Source organism: Vicugna pacos, chromosome 32 (genome assembly GCF_048564905.1).
Source record: "Vicugna pacos chromosome 32, VicPac4, whole genome shotgun sequence".
Lineage (NCBI taxonomy): Eukaryota > Metazoa > Chordata > Mammalia > Artiodactyla > Camelidae > Vicugna > Vicugna pacos.
Genome location: NC_133018.1, coordinates 10565407 through 10587324, shown reverse-complemented (window position 1 = coordinate 10587324; position 21918 = coordinate 10565407). Strand labels below are relative to the sequence as shown.

Below are 21918 nucleotides of genomic sequence, written 5' to 3'. Positions count from 1 at the left end.
CAAGAGGGAGCCACGGGGAAGGTGTGGCGGTTACAGTACAGACTTTGGAGCTGGTCATTCTAGGTTCAAAACCCATCTCTTGCCAGCTGTGCAGCCTTGGGCAGGTCAACTGACCTCTCTGTGCTTCAGCTTCCCCATCTGAAGAAAGGGGTTCAGATCAATGAGGCTGAATTTTGGCATGCAATGAATTTTATGTGTTTATTACATTGGGAAAAAAAAAGGAAAGAAAGCGAAAGCTGGGGGACTGAGTCAGCGCCCAAGCTAGGCTCAGGGATGATCAAGTCGCTGGGCCTAGGGCACATTCTGGCCCCAGGCAGTGGGCACGGCCTTGCCTGGCCCCACCCAGCCCTGCCAGGTGGCGTCTCCCAGCCTCGCCAGGGCATGTGCCAGCTTGTGCGTGTGCGCGGCTGTGTGTTGCTACAGCAGCTTCTATGCAAACACGTTAATTTGTTTTCATTTTGTGTTTTTTTTTTCCCTTGCAGGATAATTGGGTGAGTTTGAAGTCTTGGCGAGGCTGCTGATTATAGCTATTTGGGTGGTGCCCTCGTGGGGCTCAGGCCCTGCCTCCTGCCTCTGGCAGTGACAGCGGCCGCTGGGGGTGTCTTTGGGGGTGCGGGGAGCTGCTGCTGGATTCTAGGGGCTCTCGCTGGCAGGGGATGATGATGGGGAAGGAAAGACATCCTGGGACCCCCATCACTCCCTCCACCCAGAGAACATCGCATCACTGAAGGGTGCAAATCCCACCCATGAACATCTTTTCTTTGCCCTGTTTATTGTGGTTAAAAAAAAAAAAAAGTTGCCAAGAATGAAAAGAAGAGCTCAAATTCCACCCAAAATTCTCATGGTCTGGTTTCTCTTGAAAACTAACTAAAACTGGCAGCGTCGGAGCCCACATTCCCACGAGGCCCGGTGACAGCTGCTTTGTTCCCTGTGTCACCTGGCTGGTCCCCCTGGGCACCTGAGTTTTCTACCCCAGAGAAGGGCACAGGCTTTGGGGACAGTTGTCCGAGACTCCAACAGAGGCCCCGCCCACAGCTGTGTGACCTTAGCCGGCATCTGCCTTCCTGAGCCTCTTGTCTCATCCGCACACCCTGCCTTGCCCCGGGAGGAGTAAACCGAGGTGGCTGAGTTTTCAGGAGCACAGTAAGGGCTTGGAAGTGTTCCTTCCCTTGGGCAGAGCAGGGAGAGCTGGCGTAGGAGCCACCTGCTCCTCGCGTGTCCTGCACTTGACCCCTCCTCAGACACACAACCTCGTCACTCATCTGTTTGTACCTGTTTCTCCCGCTAGGCTAGGCGGGACCAGGTCCTGGAGGGCCAGGGCTGTGTCTCTGTTTAGACTTCACTGAAGGCCGACTATGCTCCACACTGTGGACAGAGAGCCGGGTATGGGACCCAGAGGAGGGGCTCCAAGCCCTTTAGGGAAGAGGAGCTAGAGTCACTCCAGCAGAGAAGGCACGTGTGCTGGGGAATGCACTCCTGATGCGAACCTCGGCCTGAACGAAGGCACAGAGTGGGGAATGGCCTGGTGAGGGAGAGCTGGTACCAGGTTGCTGGCCTCTGAGGGCTTCCTGGGGGTGGGTCTGAGCCTCCCATAGGACTGGGCTCTCAGAGGGGTTTGGTCAGCGGCTGCAGTGGACAGCTGCCCAACAGGCCAGGTGGGGGTCAGGAAGAGACTAAGAGCTGGGCCCTGAGCTGCTGGCTTCCCTATGTTCCTGGGCTTCTCGATAAGTCACTTCATTTACCTGCGCCTCAGTCTGCTTACCTGGAAAGTGGGGCTACAGCAGGGACCCACTGAGCCAATCCCTGACATGTGCTGGCACTCTGAAGAGTTACACTCACAACCCTGCCACCCACCCATTGCTTCATCCTCCCACCTCTCCCAGGAGGTGGTAGGCCAAGAAACCCCAGGCTACATGTGCGCAGCCTGAGTACATCCAGGCACTGAGCTCAGTGCGTTAACTGCACCCTGGCCTGACATCTCCCAATGCTCCAGGGAGTAGATGCAATTTCACTCTCATTTTTAAGTTAAGGAGATCAAAGCTCAGAGAAGGTTTAATGGGTAAGGCAGCCCTCAGCAAAGCCCTGGGTTTGGTTCTGCACTAAAGCTGCAGCCACTAGCCCAGAGCCTGGCGAGGATGGAGGGGTGGAATGGACTCCTGGCAACACAGATAGCCAGCAGCCTTCCTGAGGCCACACCCCAAATTGCAGCCCTGGGGCTAGGGAACAAAGGGCAACACAAAGGGTACCCCAATTACAGCCTTGGGGCCTGGGAAGAAAAGGCTTTGAAGTCGGCCAAACCCTGGCCTCAGGACCAGCTGCATGAGAAGGGCGAGTCAGCTGTCCTCCCTGAGCCTCAGTGCCTTCACCTGTAACGGGAGACCACTGCCCTTGACCTGCGGGGTTGGCGGAGTGTCTGGCCCAGGACTGGCACATAGTAGGCCCACAGTAAACCAGAAGAACAGCTGCCCTTGGCCCTTCTAGCAGCCAGGGGCTCCCAGGAAACAAGAGGAAGGTGAATAATGCTGGAAGGAGGAGGCTAGGAGATGGGAGGCTCTCCGAGCAGTCCCCTGGGGGTGGTGACAGGCCTCTGTGGAGGGCTCAGGCCTCCCCAGTCACACAGGGTGGCAGCTGGCAGCACCCCCACCCCCACAGAGCACCACACAAAGGGGCCTCTATTCCGGCTCAGAGCATTTGTCCCTGGCTGGCTGGGCTGCACCGCCCTCTCCCTATTCCACTGGCTGCCCTGCCTGGCCCGAGCCCACCCGAGCCTACACAAAGGCCAGTGTGTCCCTGCCGAGCCAGCCTGGCCTCAGAAGACCCCGTCTGCAGAGAGCTAGAAAGCTCAAAAGGGTCCCAGGAGGGTTCATAGAGTGTGGCCAGGCCTCACGTCCAGGCCCCGATGGGGAGGGGGCTAGGAAGGCCTGAAAAAGGCTTAGGAGTGGCCGAACCTGAATCTGACTCCAGCTCTCCCACCTCCTAGCTCTGCAGCCCTAGATCAGTTTGGACCTCGGTTTTCTCATCTGTACAATGGAGGCAATGATGACCATGTGCCCAGAGTTCTGGGCCGTGGAGGGTTCGGTTAGGTATGCGGGCCTGTGCACAGTCAGCACCCAGCACCTCAGAGCCAGATTACAGGCAACTGGGGGAGGGGGCGGGCAGGAGTTCTCCCAGGCCTTGGACAAGAATGTTCTGTGTCTCCCTTCTCAGCTCAACCCTGGAAGCCTGGTCGCCCAGCCCCCGGGGAGGGAGAGGGAACAGCATCCCCTGGCAGACCATTCCCCCCTCTACTCTCCGTGGAGCAAGGTCCATTGTGTTGACACCAACCCTCAAGCTGGGGTCTGAGCCCCCTCCTGCCCCTGGCCCATCTGCAGGCAGTGGGAAGACAGCAGCTGTTTATGGGAATACCTACTGTGTGTTGGGACTCCAACCCCATCACCTCCTTTAAGCCCTACGGCTACCCTGGGATTGCATGGGCTGTGGAGTCCAGCGACCCAGGGCAAGGGATCCTGGCTCCACCACTTCTGGCTGTGAGATTCCAGTCCTCATGCTTCCTGTTGCTAAGACAGGCAGCCCACCCTAAAAGGTCCATGTGACAGCTAAGTGAGAAAAGGCCTGCTTTGTGCCTGCAGCCCAGAGCCTGGCTCCAGCAAGCTTGAAATCCTGACCTTCTGGACTCCCAACTCACAGATGGGGAGACTGAGGCCGAGCTGGCAAGTGGCACATTGCCTGGCACGCAGGGGGTGGGCTAAAAACCCACGCGACGGATCACTGCAGGAGATGAAATTGGGATTCCAAGCCCAAGTCTGGCGGACACCAAGTCCCTCTTTCCTCCTTGAGGATTTTGCTAGCCAATTTGAGCAGGTTTTTTTCCCTCTTGTTTCACAGCCATCCCCAGCCTGTGAAGGGTGGGGCAGGAGACCCAGGCCTGGAGCCTGATCCACCTCCCTGGCTGACCCCCAGGAGCCCTCACCCTGCCGCACAAAGTCCCCCTTTCTCCCTCCCGCCGGCTCGGGGCGGCCAAGTGAACAGCAGAATCCCGAGTAATTAAGCCGGCGCGCACCATCCGGGCGCCCGAGAACACTGTGGAGTTTCCCTTTTATGTTTATAGCAATTGTATGAAAATGTGCAACATGGAGCGGCACCAGCTGACAAATGAGACGAAACAGACAGGATTCCGGGCCGGCTTTTTTTCCGGGCCTGATTGGCATTAATTGTGAGCGTTTACAAAGCACAACTCGGCGCCTGACATTTGCTTCAAGCGAACGTTTCCTTCTAATAGTTTTAATGATTACAACGGGAGCTGGTGATCACCGCCGGGCGGGGAATGGGCTGCCTGGTGCCCGGCCTGGGCCCCTGCCAGGACCCTGGCCGGCCTCTGCTTGCCCAGGGCCCAGGGGTCCCACTTTCCCTTGCTACCTGTTGTGGGAGGGTTGTGCTGAGTTCCAGGCCTCGGGCACCAGGACCCCGGTGTGGGGCCCGGCTGCTGGCACACGCTGAGCTGCCAGCTTATGAAGCTGATGCGGATCCCACAGGCACAGGGATCCTGGGTACAGCCCTGGGGGGAGCAGGAGGGCGGGGGAGGCGGGGAGAGCAGCAGGGCTCTGGCCTGGCTCTGGGGCTGGTGGGCTGAGCTTACAAGGGACTAGCAAGGATCCTACAAACACTGCCTGCTACTTCCTTGCTGTGTGACCTTGGCTGAATCCCTTTCCCACTCTGGGCCTAACCTTCCTCACCTCCAATGTGAGGGCCAAGGACAAGGTCAGATCAGAGTTCCAGTCCCAGCTCTGGCCTCTTTCCAGCTGCACGACCTTGGGAGAGTCCCTTGCTCTCTCTCAACCTCAGTTGTCCCCATCAGTAGAATGGAGCTCATAATCCCCACAGTTTGCAGAGTGGTTTCTAGATTCCAATTGAAAGGGTGGAAAAACTCTAATTTCTGGTGGGCCAGGAGCCTATGTTTCATTCTTTCCCAGTCCTCCAGACACCTCATTCATACATGCATGCATTCATTCATTTACTCATTCACTCATTCATTCATTAAACATCCAGTGTCCTGATTAGGAACTTGGAAAGACATCAGTGAGCAAAGACTCTCCCCTGAGGCAGAGGTATGACATAGAGGCTCTTCATATGCAATATTTGCATACATGTCTTATGCCCATTTTACAGAGGAAAAACTGAGGCATGAAGAGGGAGAAACAAGAGTCTGAGGTCCCCCAGTTGGGAAGAGGTGGTGCAGCAGCAGAACCCTGGCTGCCTCAGAGGTGAGAGCTCTCAGAGCCCTGATGACCAGCCCACGCAGGCGCTGGGCTGGAGCCCTTTCTGAAGCGCCAAGAAGGGATGACCACTTGGATAGGGCTCATTGGCCGAGCCAGGCCGGGCACCATGGCAGAAGGCCGGGACCCCTGGGAAGAGGGGAGTGTGTGAGACCTGGGTAGCCTGGAGGAAATGGAATTCATGGAGTTCCATTTCGTGGGCTAGAAATGGGAGCAGAGGCGCCTCGCGCCTCGTCTGTGAAACCCACAACATCGCTCATGCCTACACTTCCATCAGCACTGTGTGGTACCCAGTCCATGCCAAGTCCTGCTCTAGCAAACAGCATTAGTGAGGTGGCTGGGAGAGAACGCCAGATACTTGGACAGCTCCATGGCATGTGCAAAGGCCCAGAGCCCAGAGAAAACCCAGTGTGTGTGGGGGGGGGGTCAGGAATCTCTGGCAGTTTGCCAAGGCCAAAAAAGCCTCCTCTGAGCAGCTGGGTCCCATGGGGCCCCCTCTCATCCCTACCTCACACAGCCCCCTGACTTTGCCAGGCCCATACTGAAGGAAGCCCCCAGGATGGGTCCCGGTTCCATGCTGGGCTCCAGCCAGAAAAATGTTGGCCACTGTTTCTTTTGGAGTCAGTTTCGGGGATGGGGCAGGGAGAAACATTTTTTTAAAATGGGGATTTTTTTCTCCCTTTTGCATATGGTGGCACAGATGGGCCCATGATCCATAAAAACTGTTTGCAATTAAACTCCCACTTTGCATGGCTGGGTTTGTCAGTTGTCTGAACCACGAGCGTGGGGCTTCACACACTGACAGGGAGATGGGACTTGGGCAGGGTGGGTGGAGGCTCAGGAAACTGCTCTGGGCTTGTGGCCTGAGCTGATGGGGTGCTGAGACGGCCATGCCAGCTTCCTCTCTGGGCAACCCCCAGCCCTCGCCAGGAGTCGGAGTGTGGCCAGGCAGCTGGGGTGGGGCTTGGCAGGGCTTCCCTGCCCAGCGGAGACTTGGCCAGCGCTGGGCACCCCGGCTGTGGGGGTAATGAGGGTGGAGAGAATGGAGGTAATCACCACTCAGCTCCTGCCAGAGACTGAGTCTGGGGCCCAGGACACGCAGGAGGGTGGTCGGGCAGGGCAAGCCATCATGGGGGTCCAGCAGGCAGAGTGCAACGTCAGGTTCAAGGCTGAGGAGCCAGAACTGCTGGCCCAGTTGGCAGAAAGGATCTCAGGTGGTGCCAGGAAGAGCAGCCAATGGCCAGAACCGGCTCCTTCCTCACCCCCAGGGGAACTGGCCCAGCATCCTTGTGCCTCTTCGAAGCAGGCAGGGAAATCGAGGCAGTCACAAAGAGTACCTCAAAGGCCCGGGCTTCTCCTTGCCACACCACGGGGCTCTCTGTGTTCAAAGCTTCTTCTGAGGGCTTCCAAAATGTGGGTGAGGGGCCTGCACCCCTCAAAACACCAGCCTGCCACCCCAGCTGCCGCGCCAGCATGCTGGCCTATTTGGGTTAACCAGTGCATCATTTGGCTCTGGGAAACCCTGAGTTCACTAATAATTGTTCCCTGATGAAAAGAAATAAGGCCTCGATACTCCCTTCCCCCTGCCCCCCTCCAAGCTGGGAAAGAAAAGTCGTAAAAATAGCTTGTTATCTCACCTACTGAGGCTCCGACTGGATGTTACTGCTAATTGGGTATAACATCCTTGTCTTGTTCTCTTAGAAGCTAAATCAAGAAAGCGCCACTGCTGCGAACTAATTATATCTCCGGCCTGCAGCCTGCAGCTTGTCTCTCCCTTTATTGAGTTAAAAAATGGTCACGAACCTTCATCTTTTATTCCCCCCAAGCGCCGGGTCCAGGCTGCTTGCCACGCCTAGCGGCAAGGAGGGAGGACAGCCCTGTGGGAAGGTCTGGGAGGACTCTGGGGACAGGCAGCAGGGTCGGGGCATTGCTGGGAGGGTAGCCCCTGCCCCAGGTACCTGCCTGGCACCCTATCCCTGCCCCTACCCCAAGACCTGGTGTTCAACTTCTCCTGGAGAGAAGGACCCCGGCCTCTCTTCTCCCTGCAGCTGGGCCCACAGGGATGTCAGAGACATTTCGGTCCAGCAAGCATTTTCATTCATTTATTCATTCAACAAACATTTCTTGGATGCTTACCTACTGTGTGCCAGTCAAGGTTCTAGGCTAAAGCTTCCAGTAGACCAGAGGTAGCCCCAAGGACCAGCTGCCCTCACCCTGGGTTCATGGAGATATTGAATAAATACACTTAGACAGGACTGGCTCACTCCTCTGCTCCAAGAGCTGCATAGTTCCCTGCTATGGGAGGGCAAAGTCTAAATGCCAAGACCACCCTGGCTCCCTCCACGGTCCCCTCCCATCCCCACATTCCAGCCACACACTAGTCCCTCAGCCTAAACACTCTTGCCTATGGTCTCCACCTAGAAGTGCCTCCTTCCCTTTCCTATAAGGCCCAGCTCTGCCCACAGAAGTCCACCAGCCTTTAAGGCTTTGGCCTTTAATGACACCTCCTCCAGGAAGGCTGCCCAGTCTGTCCCAGATTTTGAGACCTGACTTTGGACACTAGCTCGGCCACTCAGCAAGTGCATAACCATACTCTGCTGAACAGCTCTGTGCCTCAGTTTCCACATCTCTAAAATGGGTTAAGACTTTTTCCTAGCACTGTTGAGAGGCACACTGCAGGTGCCCTGGGAAATGATGAATGAGAAAGTGCCCAGGAAGGAACTGGCTCTCAGGAAGAGCTCAATAAATCCTGTTATTATTATCCAGACTGAAAGCGTTCAGAATCTGCCCGAGCACTCCGCACTGAGCAAACACTGGGCTGTGCAGATGGAGAGACAGGTCTCTCTGGGGACTGGAGGAAGGTCATAGATTCTCAGACCTCAACAGCTCTTGTGGCCGAAGAACAACCCACATGTTCAGAAGAGATCCTCCAGAAATCCCTCCCTCCAGTACCCCTATCCTCTGAACCAGACAGAGACGAGCCAAAGGGACTCCTGCGTTCCTTAGGGGTCAGGCAAGCAGGATTTGGGTCATAGGCCCTGCTGATTGATTGGTGCTGCCTGCCCAGAGCCCTGGCAAGAACCCAAGGTCAGGGGAAGAACTCAGCAGGGGAAGAGGGCAGCAACTGATTGGCAATGTCTGCCAAGGGCACAGCAGTATAGGGCAAGCCAGACCTGCCACGAATTTGCCATCCTTGACATTTTACAGAGAACACAGCTGAGGCCAGGCTGAGAACAGGGTGATTTGCTCAAGGTTGTGAGCTCATAAAGGCAACAGCTGGCCCCGAACTGGGTCCACCGAGCTCCTGCCCCAGGATCCTCCCCTGACAGCCCCACCCAGCCCGGTGCCCTCACAGGCAGAGGATAGGCAAAAGCTTGTGTGGATAATGAAAGAGATGCTGTTGATCTGCCACGTGGCCCTGGGCCGTCAGTTCACTGTGCTGAGCCTCAGTTTCTTCATTTACACACCAGGGACAAAAACTCCCTTCCCAGAACCATATGAGGATTAAAATGCCAAAGCGGGAAGCTGTCTGGCACACAGCCAATACCAGCAGTGTCCTGGGATTCCTATAATAGGTCAAAGTGTTTAGACGGGAGTCCTCAAAGCTAGCAATGGAAAGTGCCTCCTCCTCCAGGGAGCCCTCCCTGGCTACTACAGCCGGAAGCAATAGTTTCTACCTCTAATTTCCTAGCGTGCTTTGAACGACTGGGGGCTGCAGAGGGCAAGGGCTCTATCTAGCTTGTTCCCGGCTGCCACCCCACCCCTGGCCCAGTGCCTGCACACTACAAATTCCTGTATTGTGGTGACCTACCCACTGTATGTGATGGTGTGTCCGAGGCCTCACCACCTTTCAAGGCAACTGGGCTTGCTCATCTGTATGTCCCCAGCACCTGGCAGGGAGCCTGGCACAGAGCAGCGGACCTCCCTGAATGAGCGGATGAATAAAGAGCAAAAATAGCAGATCCTGTTTACTGCCCACTTGCTGTCGGTTCCTGCCAAGCCTCGCAGCTGCCCTCCAAAGTGGACCCCTGGCCCATCTGACCGGTAAGGAGACTGAGGTCACGCAGATGCTCCGGGACAGGGCCGAGCCACCAATTCAGGTCTAAGGGCTGCAGGCCAGCAGGCCCTGCCACTTCCGCCTTCCCCTTGCCAAGCTCAGGCCTGGACCCTGTGGGGCAGCTGCCCCTGCCTTGGCAGCGAATCTTGGAGCAGACAGCTGGTGGCTGGACCTCCCTCCTGCTCCTCCAAGGGAAGCTCCCCTCCCTGCAGACACCGGGTCATTAAGTTCTGAGTCATTAAGTCCCCAACCCCAGGAGCCTGTTCACCGCCAGCCTGGGTCTTACCCCCTGACCTCTGGGCCTTTGTCCCCTGTGCCCTCTGCACAATGGTAGGGGCTCCCAGGGCCCCAAACAGCTGCTGTGGCCGGAATGCTGCTTTGTTGTGGAGCCAGGATGACTGGCTGCGGCCTGAGCCCACCTAGCTCTGAAAAGCTCAGTCGAGCTCCTCCAAGCACTCCATGTGCTCAAGCTCACCCTACTCACGAGCCTGTGAGAAAACTGCTATTACTTCTTTGAACGGATGAGGAAAATGAGGCCCAGAGAGTTTACCTCTGACTTGTGACTTGTCTGAGGACACACAGCCAGTGAGAGTGGAGCCAGAGTTCCATCCCAATCTGCAACTCCCAAGCCCCTACAAAGGCTGCCAGACAGACCTACGGACACCCAGATTATGCTGCATCCCTTCCCACCAGACACCTTCACTGGCTGCTCTTCCTCCAGACAAGTCAAGTACTTAGCTCAGTCCTCAAGGCCCTGCACACTCTCCTAGCTTATCTCCTTTCACCTCCACCCTCTCATAACCTCCCCCTGCCCTTCCTGGTCATACCCCTGGGTTCTCAAACTCCCCCTGCCAGGATCTGCCCAGTCCTCAGGACCCAGAGCAAAAGCCCCCTCTGCCAGGAAGCCCTCCATGACCAGCTACAGTTTCCTCTCCTCGATGTCTCTTCTCCAGCCCTGCTCTGACTGTCCAGAATTGGAGTCCATTGCAGGCTCATCTTACTCCTCATCTCTGTGTGCTGTCTCATTCCTTAGAGCTTTGCCACCCAGGCAGGAACCAGCAGGGTGCCCTCACCCAGGCTGGTGCCCAGTGATCACTGAATGGGACCATGAGGGGTGGGGGAGGGGGAGCTGGAACCCACACTTGCCCCTCTCACTGTCCACGCTGCACTCCCACTTCTGGCCATCAACAGACCTCATATTTCTGTCTCTCCCTGGCTGTGTGACCTTGGGCAGTAAGGTAACCTCCCTGTGCCCCCGTTTCCTCCTGGGTAAAATGGGGGCAGTAACAGCCTCTCCATTTCTCAGGGCTATGACATAAACCCTGGGAGGTACCAGACAGGAATGATCACCATGCCTATTTCTGTCTTCACCCCACTCCAGTAGCCAGCGCATGAATGTAAGGTCGGAGACTAAGGTCCTGACCACTTATTGGGTGCACGATTCCGGGCAGGTGGCTGATTCCCAGGGCCTCTAGTTTTCTATTTTTCCCACCTTTGAAATCGTACTAACTCTGCCTCCTGAAATGCACCCCCCCCATATCTACAACCTGTCTTTTGTTTCAGTCACGCAGTAGGCACCCAGACATTTCTCAACTAAGGAACCAATGGTCCAGGTGGAAGGAATCCATCCCCATTTCAGCCTCCTCCCCCACCCCACCGCACCCCCAGCCTCCAGAATCCCCCTCCCCACCCCCAGCCCATGCAGACTAAAATAGTCATTAGGCAGATTTCAAAAGATGTCAGTAGCTTATAATTATAGTCGACATCCTTCTGAGATAAAAGTGATTACCTTGGATGCAAATCACTTAGCAACCAATCAGGGCGGTGGGCGGCGCCCGCGGAGGTGACCCGCGCGCAGCCCTCCTCCCGCAGCCCGCCCCGCACCGGCAGAGAAAGCGCACAATAGCTCTTGACACGCAAATGGGTTAACACAATAAAGGCGGCTCCGGCCGCTGCTGGGGGAGAGCAGCAATTCCCGGCCCGCGGGAGGTAATAAAGCGGCCCTTTTGTGCGCGCCTCCTCGTTCTCACCCCCGCCCGGAGCCCAGAGGAATCTCCGCCTGATTGAATTACGGTTCATGAATATGAGCTGCTCCACTCGCTTCCTCCGTTTGTGGGGGGCTGGAAGGCGGAGGAAGCAGAAGGAAGATTGGGGAGGGGGGCCCCCTGGCCGGGCCGCAGCCCTCCAGGAGCTCAGATGGGAGCCACGTGTGCTCACCACGTGGGTTGCCCTGGGTAGGTGGGTGGGAGACCCAGCAGAGGCAGCTGGAAGGGTGGAGGTCTCTGACCTGCTCTAACCGCCTTTGATCTTTAACTCCAAGAGGGTCTAGGAGAGCCATTCAAAGCCCCGTTCTGAGGACAAGCCTACCAGTGGCCTGGAGAATGTGCATTTACTGTTCACCGCCTGTGCTCTGCCCTCACTGAATCCTTAAAGCTACCCTGGGCAGTGGATGCTACTATCAGCTCCTTCTCACAGATGAGGAAACAGAGGCTCAGAGAGGCAAAGTTACTCACTCAAGGTCACACACCCAACAAGGGTAGACCCACTCCACAGCCTGGCTCTTAATCAAGAGCCACTGGGCATTAAGAAGCCCGGCCAGCCCAGCCCTGGTCCAGAGCAACTGTGAGGCTCAGAAGGGCCAAGGGATGGGGTGAGCTTACACGGAATTAGACCGGTGATAAGGATTACTGCGAGTGGGAGGTAGGTAGCTAACCTTGAGAGAGGAGACTGCCCAGAGAGCTGAGAAGGTCCTCCCTGCCCCTGCCGGACTGGAAGGGATGTCCAGGGTCACCGTTCCGGTCAAGGAAGCCCTAACTGGATCCTCTCCCCTGCTTAAACCTCTCCGATCACCTAAGCCTTCAGGACTCACCCAGCCCAGGGATGCCCCTTCCCCTCATCCGGCATACCCCAGCACTCACGGGGCACAGCCACTCCCAATGGCCAGAACAGTCTCCCACTCCCCTGCCTGGTGGGGCTCAATTTGTCCCCTCTGAGAGTCACATGGCACTCCTGCTACAGGGTCCGTCCTAACAGTCAGCCTTGGTGGGGAGCCAGAGTTGCCACTGTCCCACCTATATCCTTCCACCAGCTGCATGCCTACCAAGAGGGTCCCTGGACGACTGAGGGCAGCCTCACACCCCTCCCTGCAGTGAGCCCACAGGGGCAGATGACAAGGAGCCTAGGGCTGGCTCTCTCAACCTTTCCTGGCAGGCAGGTTTCATACCCCAGTGCTGGAGAAAGGGGTGCTGGGGAAGGGGGAGCAGGCTGCCCACAAGGCCAGGTTGGATGCTGTGACTGCTCGACACCGTGCTGTAGGTACTGGGGAAGCAGGAGTCACACCTGGGTTTGGGCGCAGCAAATCCTCTCAGAGAGGCCAGGCTCCCTCCAGGGTAGACAGCCCTGACTCTTACAGGAACCCTGTCCAACAAGTGGGGGTGCCTCCCCTGCACCCATGTTAGGAAGTGGGACGACATGGAGACGCTAGGGCCAAGGCAATTCAGAGCCCAACCTCTGCGGCTGCCTGGCTGAGCACCCCATAGCCTGCCACTTTCTCTTTGTGAGCCTCAGTTTCCTCATCTGTCAAATGGGCCACAGCCCATGAGCTACTCCAAGGAGTAACTGAGATGCAGTAAAATGCCTGGCACATAGGGAGATGCTGGGTAAGCTGGTACTCCCTCCCGCTTGTCGCCTGGTGCTATTGCCAAGCCCAGGGAAGGGAACAGAAGGAACTGCCCAAATCCGACAGCCTTTCCCTCCGCCTTGGCAGTGGAAGTGTAAATACTCCACGGAGGACCTCCAACTGCCTGTGTTTGCGGATCTCTGGCGCGCACTCCGAGTTTGTTTCTAAACTGGGAAGCTTCGAGAGGCAGCGCAAACAGCCCTTCTGCCCACCTCCCCCACTTCTACCCCCATCTGCTGTTGCTCTGTCCTTGGAAGCCTGTGTGTTTAACGACACCATTTCAGCTGGAAATATCATCTCCCTGCCAAGCCCCCAAAAGCAGCTCCACTGATATTTATTGACCTGTTAATCTAGCTAGAGAGCCTGGCAGGAGAAGAGAAAAAAATGCTCGCTGCGTAGAGACTGGGGCCTGGCTTCTCTTAACGACCCCCCGCATGCACTCCCCTCTGCGGTCACCCCACCTCACGCTGCTGAAGCAATGACACAGTTCTCTAACCTTTTCCTAGAAACGTGATTACAGCAGTTTCACCCACATCCGATGCTGGCAGCCATCACTGGAAGGAACTTAGAAGAGGAATTGAAGAGCCAGCAGCAGGATGCGGGCTGGGGGTTCTCTGGGCCTTCACAAGGAACGGGGCTGGGGCCGAGGCTGGGGCGTGGTGGGGAAGAGAGGGCTGGTGTCGGAGGAGCCCTGCGAAGCTGGCCCCTGGCAGGGGCACGTTCAGCCAGACCTTGGCGCTGATGGGCTTGAATTGCCCTCCATTCACTTAATGAGCTCCATACTTGGCTTGTCAAAATCATCTTAAACACCAAAGGGAGAGTGGGGCAGCCAGGAGTTCAGGTTTGGCCAAGGCTTGTCATCTCAGGGTTGAGCAGCATGGAGAACCCCCGGACTTGAGCGGCAGCATGCAGTAGCACCTCTGCACCTTCCCTGGCCGGCGGCAGTCACCCGTATTTCCCTGAGCAGTAGTAGCCTGCTTTAAGGCTGGGGGCCCAATCTCTCTGGGGACCCCAGAACGTCTGCTGGGGTTCAGGGAGATCTCTGTAGCATCCCTTTTGAAAGCAGAAAGTTGCTCTGCTTGGGAGCCCTGCACCCCTAGGCACTGCCAGGCTATATGGGCAAAGCTGAACACCTGTCTTGGCGGGGAGGAGCATCAGCAGGGACAGCTGGCACTGCCTCCCTCCCCCACCTCATCGGGGCGTGGGGGATTTAGGTCAGAGCACTGCAGCTGGGGGTGGGGGAAGTCTGCTTTCACCTCATCACTACCCAAAGGCATCCGGCCTCGCCCCCGGTTGCCACGACCCCGCTCCCTCCGGCCTTGGGTCAAGATGAGTCGTGTCGCCCTGGCAACCTCCACCCCAAGTGACGTCAGAGGCCTGGCAGTGACATCACGTATGGGCCCCACTGGGGTTTCTCGTAGGAACTCGGGCGGTAAGGGGGACCGTGGTATAGTCTAGCCTCAGAGGGCACAGTTCTCAATGCAGCCACTTGCTTGGTCGGGACTCCACGTTCCCCTCTGACACGTCTCTTGAAGATTTCAGAGACTACTTGGGAGAACCCCAAGGAGTCCCATCCAGCATGCCCCCCAAACCCTCTAAGCCCCGAGAGTTTCCGAGGAATTTTCAGATGACTGAACTGCTACCTTTGTTGGCTTTAGGGGTGGGGTGACCTTTCCTCTCTCGCCCACCCAGAAATCCACGAGAGTCCTCACAATCGGCTCTCAGCGTCCACTCCGACCGGCAGGCCGGTCTAGGCAAGTTGTGTGCGGAGGGGCAAAGGGGCAGGCAAGGGGCACTGCTGCTTCAGGATCCCCAACAGCCCAGAGCCTCTTCATTTCCAATCCTGCCGCCCCGACGCCAGAGGGTGCCCCCAGCTCCACCCCGGAACCCCGCCCCGCGGAACTCACCGAATCAGCCAGGCCGTCGAAGAGCACCAGGTCTCAGCGGCTACAACTCTCCTCTCGCCGGGTCGCAGCCATGCAGAGGTGGCAGAGGCTGCCTGAGGAAGCCCCCCTTGGGGGCCGATGACTCTCTCCAGGTGGGAAGGGACGCTGTCGATGAGGTCGATCCAGGTGCCGGCCCACGCCGTCCGAAGTCGGGGGTGGGGGTGCTCTGGGCTCAGCGGGGGTCGTGCCAGCCCGGGACCCGGGCCGCCCGGGCGCTCAGGCGGCGCATACTCGCCGGAGCCTGTGCTCACTGCGTCCGGCGGGCGGCGCTGCGCCTCCCCTCGGGGTCCCGCTCAGGGCTGCAGCTCGGCCAGGCACCGCTCCCCGGGGCGCCCTCTCCGCCGGCGCCTGGAGCCCGGCGGCCGCGGCCCCTCTCGCCGGCCCCAGCTGCAGCTTGTCTTTGTTGCTTCCTCTCGCTCGACCGCCTGCCAGTGGCTTGCAGCCCCCTGGTTCGCCGGGGGTGGGGGGGCTCGTCTCTTCCGAGGGTGCACGCACCTGCAGCGGCCTCGCTCCTCGCCAGGCATGCACCGGCCCCCTCAGGTTGCAAAGAGCGGCGGCGAGACTGCACCGGCCCCTCCTCCTCCTGCTCCGAGCCCCGGGTGTGGGGGGAGGGGAAGCCGGAGAGCAGCGGCAGCCGCGGCGGCGGCAGCGGGCGGTGCAGGCTCGGGTGCAGCCCTGGGGGCCTCGGCGCCGAGAAATAACCGGTCCAGGTGGCGGAGGGTGGATATGGGGACGAACCGGAGGACGGTACACCGGGCGCGCGAGCTCTCGAGCCGCAGCAAGGGCGGCGCGCGCCGGGCTCTCACGCGCCCGTGGCCCCGGCCGGCGCACGGGGGCTCCCAGGGCCTCAGCCTCACGCCGCCTGGCGCGCGCCGGCGCCTTGCCTCGCCTCGAGCCCGGGTGCCGCGCGCCGCGCCCCGCAGGCGGCGTGCCCGGCTTTTCGCCTCCCCCAAGTGCCGCGCGCAGCCTCTCCGCGGAACTGCCAGCCCGGCTGTCCTGCCCGCTGCTCCGCTCTGGCCCGACTGACAGGCGGTAGCGCCGGCAGCGGACGCCGCGTCTCGCCCCCCGCCCGCCCCCTGCGATCTGGTCCTATCAGCGGCTGCCGAGAGGCGGTTACCAGGGTGACGCGGCGCCGCGTCCTGCGGGGGGCGGGGCCGGGGGCCGCCACGCGCGCTTTTCGCGGCAAAATTCAAAGGCCGGCAGGGCGGCTCTCCCACCTCCTCCCCCAAGCTGGGGCGAGGCGGGGTCGGCCTTGGGTGGACTACAACTCCCGGCATGCAGCGCGCCGGCGCCGGTCGTAGGGGCCCCGACTGGGGGCGTAGGGTCTGCTGGTACTTGTAGTCCCCTTGTCGGGAACCTAGGATGAACACCAGGACCATTTATTGAGCACATATTTGGTAGCACAAGCTAGGTGCATTATCTACATTGTTTCATTTAGTTTTGGAACCAACCCAATGAGAAGTTTGTTAAAAACATTAAAAGTAATAAAAGAAGCTAATGAAGTACTTTACCTAATTCTCACACACAACTGTGAGGCAAGTATTATCATCCCCACTTTACAGATGAGAAAACTGATATAGTAGGTACTATCATTATACTCCCGACTTATAGAGGAAACTGAGGCCAAGAGATGTCAAGTGACACTACGGAGTGTTTTGCCTCAAGGCGTATTGTTGGCCAGTGATGGATTTTTGGCATCACAGGTGAGATCTGTGGAGCACTAACCATATAATCAGGTACAGCTCTGAGCTCTTTGTAAGTTCCACCTCACAGAACCTCACCACACCGGTGCTCCCTCTACTTAATGGCTGAGGAAACAGAGTATCACCTGGGGGTCCAAACTTTGAATCCATCAAACCATATTGTACCTTGCCTTTTACCTTCTAAGCAACTTCCTAGGTTCTCATTTGCCCTGCCTTATTGCCCGCGGGTGGCCCATTTAGCAGCTCCATTTTACAGCTGGAGAAATTGAGTCCCGGGAGGGACATTTCCCTCAGTTGCCATGTGTCCATCACACAGCAAGCTGGGGAGCCAGCTTTCCAGGAAAGATCTCAGGATGCCTAAAGAAATGTAAAGCAGCAGCCAGAACTTCTCCCACCACGCTCAGGCTGTGTCCATGTGACCCCCCCCCATCCACCAGCCCCCCGCACCCACAGGGTGGGGGCTCCAGCGCCGGCCCAAGTAGGGCACCCGCCGCCTCATCTAGGACAGAAGTTGGCCCTGTTTCAGGCTGCCACGCGCGCCCTTCCCAGCAGCAACTCGCTCTCCGTGCCCCGCTCTATTTCTCCCCATGCTGCCACACCCCAACCCACCCCGCTCCCCGGAGTTGGGGTGTGGGGGTGGGGATTTACCTGGAAACGCGATCCGGCTACCAGCTGCTTCAGCTCCTTGGCCAGCCGCCAGAGCTGCCAGTGACGTCAGGGCGCGTTGCCCAGGCGACCTGCTGGGTGGACCCGGGTGTGGACAGGTGGGGAGACTGCTTGGCGGACTCAGGCCAGGTGCAGAGCAAGGGACAGCTACAACCAAAACCCTGGGAAGAAAGAGAGGGCGGGAAGGAGAGAAGGCAACAGGCCACACCACACATAGCCTTTCCTAAGTTTGGGATTTTTTTCCACCAAAGGTTACCATGACTTGACACCTACCAGGTGCCCAAGCACACGCTCAGTGCTATTTATAGCAATATTATTACATCCTTTTACCCTCACAGCAACCCTCTATTCTATCATTATCCACATCTTACAGCCAAGGAAGGCCACGTGACTTGCACAAGGTCACACGATGACAGATTGGGGTCCCAAAAACCAAGCCCCTGACCTTGATTTATTGTGCTCTGCTGCCAGCCACTAATTGACTGGGTGTGATCTTGAGGGCAAGTTTTTTCTCCTCTCTGGGCCTCAGTTTCCTCTTCTGTAAAATAGAGGGTGGGACTCATAACCCAGCCCCACCAATCAGACTGTGGAGCTGGCTGCCCCTCCCCGCCTCAGTAGTTTCCAAAGATCCCCACGTGATTCCAAAGTGCAGCCAGAGGGTTAGCAGATCTCAAAAGGCCCGGCGTCTCTGAAGTTCTGAGTCCATGATGTGCCAAATGGTGGGATTTCAGGCAGCAACAGGCTGAAAGGTAGCTGTACAGGTAATTCAATTTTCCAGGTGCCTCTAGACCCTTCCAGGCAGGTGAATGTCCCATAGATGCTCAGACATGGGCCTTTGCTATGTCCTACACATACACTCAGTGCCCACTGCCCCACACCACTCCCCACAGTCCACCTCCCTGAGGTCAGACTCTCTTGCTGATGCCCCTTTGCCCCTCAGCTCTCAACCTTGACCCAGCCTTTCCTTGTTCTTCATCACGTCCAATAACTCGGCATTATGTGAATGGAGACAGTGTCAAGATGGATTTGCCACGGTCCATAGAGTCACCAGACGGGCCAGGCTCTGAACGTCGGCTCCAGCCAGGGGTCCAAGAGGCCCCAAGGGGAAAAGGGGACAGAGAGCACCTCGCTCCTCACTGCCCTGTATGCTCCCTATGCAGCAGCCTTGCTGAAGTACTCTTGACTTGCCCCTCCTTCAGATTTCAGTTAGGGTGCCACCTCCTCTGGGAAGCCTTCCCTGACTGCTGCCCTCCGGGCTGAGCGATTCCCGTTTCGTGGATGCACCCAGTCCGGGTTCTAATGGCCCACTTATTTCTCTTCCCCACCTACATGAGGGCTCTGTGAGGGCAGGGGCTGCATTCGAGCTCCTTTATCCCCAGCACGGGCCTGGCATACGATCAGCGCCCAATCAAGTTTTGTTGAATTCATCTCTGAATCAATGGATGAATGTGGCCCAGGTTTCTTTTGTTTTCTTGTAGAGGGGGAGCAGGGAGAGAAGGAGGGAGGGCAATCACACAGACTGAATCCTGACTCTCCAGGTTACTAGTTATGCGACTCATCTGCTCTGTGCCTCACTTTTCCATCTGTGAAATGGGGGTTAACAGCCACATCAGCACTGCTCAAGGGGCCTGATGCCAGGAACTTTGGCTTCCACCCCCCAAACACACACATATGTAAGGTTAGTTATGCCTCGTTCACTGAGGCCTGATCATTTCCTCCTTAACTATGCTCATTCATTCATTCATTCTTTCTTTCATTCATTACCTAAGGGCCTGCCCTGTGCCAGCCACTAGGGATTCAGCAGTAACCCAGACACAGTCTCTGGCCTCATGGAACTCAAGTTTCACGGAGGACAGACGAGGCGACTAGTAGTGATCACCCAGGGTAGCAGGGAAGGAAAAAGAACTGAGCAGTCACCTGACCTGGCCGGTGGGCTAGTGACAATGGAAAGGCTGATCAGCTGTCCTGGGAAAAATGAGTAGAAGGTAGCCAAGAGGGGAGGTGAGGGTAAAGTGCTCCTGGCAAAGGAAACTGCTAATGCAAAGGCCCAGTGTCCTAGGTGAATGTCCCCAGAGTGGAGGTGGGTCAGAGGCCGAGCTGGGGCTGGGGAGGGAGGCGAGACTGAGCCTTTATCCTGGCAGGGAAGCAGGCCTGCCCCTGCCTCCCGCCCCCGCCTCCCTCCCCAGCCCCCTGTTGCCTCACCTGCCCTCATTGCCATAATCTAGGCCAGAGCCTGGAGGGAGCCGAGCCCCCATTGGTGCACGCCACGTAGGTTTTTCAGAGATAATTTAATCAGAGCTATTAATAAGCAGAAAAGAAAGAGCTCTTTATGCTCCTCCTGGAGAAAAGGAGAAAGAAGCAGCACGTGTAACCTTGTTATTCACCCGGCCCTGCCCCCCAGTACCTGGAGCCTCTCTCTGGGGCAGGTCTAGGGGGATGGGGCAAGGAGGCCCAGGTAGCCTCAGGGACTGGCCCTGCAGAGCTCCTGGACACCCCCCACCCTTACACCCCTCCAGCCACTTTGGCCTCCTCTCAGTTGCTTGAAGGTGCCAAACTGTTTCCCAACCCATCTTGAAGCCTTTGCACAAGCTATTCCCTCTGCTCAGACCACTATTCCTTCCGCTCTTTTCCGGCTGGCTCATGATTGTACTTTAGGTCCCAGCTTAAATGACACCTCCTCAGCGAAGCCCTCCCTGACTACCCCATCTGACATTCTTATCCCCAGAGCACCTCCTTTTTGCTTTTCCCCTTCCCGCACTCATCACTGTTGGCAACTCTCAGGGCACTGTGCGTTGACGTGTTTATTTTCTGTCTCCCTGTCTAGACTGTCAGCTCTGGGAGGGGCAGGGCTGTTTGTCACTGTCTTCACCACTGTGTCCCCACACCTTGAGTAATCACAGACACATACTAGATTCTCTGTCAATAGTTGTAGATGAAGTTGGGGAGGGTTCGAGGGGCCTGGATTGTTGAGATGGGAATCAGGAGGTGGTGGGGTCGCTTCCACTTGGGAGACCCCCTTAGAGAATCCAGGAAGCATGAAATGCTCCCCACCCCATATTTCACCACTGGGGATCGGGGCCCCAGGGAAGGCACTCACTCAAAGTCATGCAGTAAGTCTGGGCCAGAGTCGGGACTTGAACCCAGAGCCCTTTGGAGGGCACAGACTTCCATATGAGTCTCGTATCAAATACCAGCTCTGTGTTGAGGAGGATTTGAGGTCTTGCTTGGGATTAGAAGGAAAAGAATACTATGCTACGATTGATTAGTGATGTCTGCCAGAGTCAGGGTTGGCTATTCCTGTTTGAATTAAGACCATAGGACTGGGAGTCAAGAGGCTTCGTTGGTTCAATTGGCACCACCATCTTATCACATGACCCCCGAGGCAAGTCAACCAACTTCCCCGGGCCTCAGTTTCTACATTTGAAAATTAGGAGTATCCACCCTAGCCCTGCCTATCTCAAGAACTATTGGGTGGCAGGGGGCGGGGAGGGAGGGTAATAGCTCAGTGGAAGAGCACATGCTTTGCATGCATGGGGTCCTGGGTTCAATCCCCAGCACCTCCACTTTAAAAAAAACAATTGAAAGAAAAGGACTATAGTGAGAAAATAGGTATCGCATTTCCAAAAGCCTCATGGGCTCTTTATAAGCATCAGGGATTATTGTTATTGTAAAATATAGCAACAACAATAATAATAAAATCCATCTGGTGAGGCCCTGCTATGGTCCAGGCACTACCCCAGGTATTTCTCACACGTGATCTATAAACCTTGCAGCAAGCCATGAAGGGGACCCACTGACTTGTGTCACAGATGTGGACCCTGAGGTGGGGTCCGTGGTTGTGCTCAAGGTGGCCCAGAGCTCTTGAGTGGGTGGGATTAGGATCTGAACCCTGGTGGGTCTCTTTGCATAGAGGATTTCTGACTTAGCTGGAGGCCTTAATAAACAGAAAAAAAAGTGGCTGGAGGTGGGGAGGTCCTGGCAACCGCCCAAGAGCAACCCCCGCAAGGTCATCTCTGCTCTCTGGCCAGCTGGGCCTGGTCCTCCCAGGCTCTGAGTGGCAGGGAGATTTTCCAGGGGATTAGACCCAGCCCTCCCCGCTCCCCTCCCCGACCTCCCCTCTGGCCTGGAAAGGCCAGCAGGCCCTCTCAAGCCCGCCTGGCAGATCTCCTTTTGCACAAAAAGTTATTGACTTATCAAGGTTAAAATACATTCAGCGCAGGCCAATAAAACAGGGATACCGCCGCATCCCGGCTGTCATGTGCAGCCTGGTTTTCATGGCAACAGGCCCTCTTCTGCACATGAAACGGTTCAGTTGTGCAAAGTTCAGGCGTTACATAAACAGGGAGTTAACAACAGCAGCAGAAATCAATGTCTGGCCAGGCATGGCCTGGGGAGATAGCATTGATTGGACCCTTGTCGCAGATAGGCTCGGTCCCTGCTTCCTGCCCCAGCCGCCTTGGGCTCCCTCCTGCTGCCCCAGCCCCTGGCTCAGACCCAGAGAGCTCCAAGAAGGTGCCTCCGCCCTTGCCCCAGAGCCCCCTTCTGGCTGGGATCCAGCAGGGAGGGGATCCGCTAAGCTGTCTGCAGCCGTTTT

General features: G+C 57.2%; 1 protein-coding gene, 1 long non-coding RNA gene and 1 other non-coding gene across 6 annotated transcripts in view; 2 read left to right on the top strand and 1 right to left on the bottom strand.

The window, feature by feature from the left end:
* The window catches only part of LOC140690911 (uncharacterized), a 42161-nt gene extending 41627 nt beyond the window's left edge, over window positions 1–534 (top strand). Inside the window, exon 3 of the long non-coding RNA XR_012066265.1 lies at window positions 483–534. This is a non-coding gene — a long non-coding RNA (uncharacterized lncRNA). The remainder of the gene's footprint in view (window positions 1–482) is intronic.
* Window positions 1–15969, bottom strand: part of FAM222A (family with sequence similarity 222 member A) — a 54858-nt gene extending 38889 nt beyond the window's left edge. For 2 of the 4 annotated variants that reach the window (XM_006204900.3, XM_072953118.1), the window contains exon 1: window positions 14917–15969. The gene's annotated coding sequence lies outside the window, so the exon portion shown is untranslated. Of the gene's footprint in view, window positions 1–9084; window positions 9199–11119; window positions 11171–14916 lie in introns of those variants that run through there. The other 2 variants (XM_072953114.1, XM_072953117.1) reach the window with 2 other exon arrangements.
* A 4844-nt stretch (window positions 15970–20813) lies between these two features.
* TRNAA-UGC (transfer RNA alanine (anticodon UGC)) lies at window positions 20814–20887 on the top strand. The gene has a single exon. It is a non-coding gene; the product is annotated as a tRNA-Ala (tRNA).
* Window positions 20888–21918: the final 1031 nt, after the last annotated feature.